The sequence below is a fragment of the Rousettus aegyptiacus genome, unplaced genomic scaffold (assembly GCF_014176215.1).
Source record: "Rousettus aegyptiacus isolate mRouAeg1 unplaced genomic scaffold, mRouAeg1.p scaffold_m13_p_7, whole genome shotgun sequence".
Lineage (NCBI taxonomy): Eukaryota > Metazoa > Chordata > Mammalia > Chiroptera > Pteropodidae > Rousettus > Rousettus aegyptiacus.
In genome coordinates, this window is record NW_023416310.1 from 90,412,492 (window position 1) to 90,414,453 (window position 1,962).

The 1,962-nt window shown below is 45.5% G+C and overlaps 1 pseudogene; it reads left to right on the forward strand.

The window, feature by feature from the left end:
* The first annotated feature begins 432 nt into the window (after positions 1 to 432).
* Positions 433 to 551, forward strand: LOC118605731 (annotated as a pseudogene).
* Positions 552 to 1,962: the final 1,411 nt, after the last annotated feature.

Here is a 1,962-nt window from a genome sequence, read left to right on the forward strand (position 1 = left end):
ACTACTAGAGAATTATCAGCAAAAAAAAAAAAAAAGAAAAAGGTACAAACTACTGATACATGTTACAACTGAATGAACAGCAAAGAAGCCAGTCTCACAAGGTGACATACTGCATAATCCCATTTATATGGCATTCTTGAAAAAGACAAAGCAATGGGGAGCAAGATCAGTTGTCGCCAAAAGGTAAAGCTGAGGGAAGGGTATGACTACAGAGGGGTGACTCGAGGCGGTTTTTGGGCCGATGGAATTAATTTGTATCCTGATTGTGGTGGTTACACATATCTTAAAATCCATAGAAATGGACATTAAAAAGTCAAATTCACTGCACGTTAATTTAAAAAATAAAAAAAATGGAAATGATCGATGTCGTCATTATAACTCCAGTCCCTCCTCCCTCCTTTTTTCTCATTCTCTGCAACTAGGAACCCCTTAGTCTATGGCCATGTCACCCTGATTGTGCCCAACCTCGTCTGATCTCAAAAGCTAAGCAGGATCGGGCCTGGTTAGTATTTGGATGGGAGACCACCTAGGAGAACTAGGTGCTATAGGCTTTTTTTTTTTTTTTTTTAAAGAAACTCTTTAAGAGACACTCCTACCCCTAAATATTTGAAGGCATTCTTAACAACTTGGCTTTGTTACTATGCATACAAAGGTGATACATTTTGGTCGAAAAGAAAGGAAGGGAGGGAAGGTGGGAGGAGGCATTCAATCATTACAGAAATATGTAAGGTAGGAAGCAAAAGCCTGCAGGAATCCCACCCCTCAGAATTCACTGCTGGGAGAAGCTGCCACCAGAACCATTTCAAAGCGATTTTATACAGTTGTTTCTTCACAAGTTTCAGAACTCATACTGTGGGATTTACTCTGATTGATTGCTCAGGAAAACATGGAGGGCTCTGGGGAGACGACCTTGAAAGGTTAACATCCTGGATGCCAGCCCATCCTCACATCAAGTCAAAGCATTTCACAGTTGGACGGAGACTTAGGGTGATCCAGTTCACTAAAGGTCATCCAATTCCTTCCTGCACCTCTCTGTCACCACCCCCAACAAGGCTCCATATCTCATGGCAGCCTCTGCCCCGTACCCCGCCCTCCTCCTCTGTGCCCAGCTGCCGCTTCCCACTCAGCCAGCTCCATTCGCATTCACCGTTTGGATCATTCAGTCAACGTTCAACAAATAATTCATCTGTTCCTGCTTCCTTTGTTCAAAAATACTTACTGAGTATCTAATATGTGCCGAGTGCTGCACTGAGGCACAGGAGTACCCTGGTGAACAAGATCCATACAGCTCCTGCCCTCACGGAGCTTCCGTCCTAATCACAGTAGACAACGACTGACCGCACAATGATTCTAACATGTGTTTCAATAACCACTGTGCTAAAGCCTAGAAAATGGGAGTACGTGGTGTGGTGAGAACAAACCTGGACAGGACAGGGCATTCGGTTGAGACCTGCAGGATGAGCAGGAGTTGGCCCAGGTCAGGAAAGAAGAAAGGGCATTGGAGGTGGAGGGAATCGCACATGAAAAGGCCCCAGAGGACAGGATGACTCACGTGTATTATGGAGACCGACAGGAGCTGGGGTCACAGCAGTGGACAGGGCACAGTGACAGCTCTCTAGGGAAATGTTTTGGGGACTTTTGCCACTGGCTTTGTGCCCTCCCTTGCCCTTTCTCTTAAAGTCCTGTGCCTGAAACAGAATGCTCCCTGTAGAGGCTCCGGGTGTGCGATCTGGAGTCAGACCGATATAAAGCCATCGGACCTGGGCTCCACCACTCACTATGTGTGTGCAAATGAGCAAAAACGTAATCTTTCCATGCCTCATTGTCCCACCTATAAAGTGGGTATGAAAGTATAACATGTGAGGATTGAGTGGGATAATCCACAAACAGTCACGTAAAATCATGGTCACGATGCTTGGTACTTCAGCGGTGCTAGCTAGTGTTGTTGCTGCTATTAATATT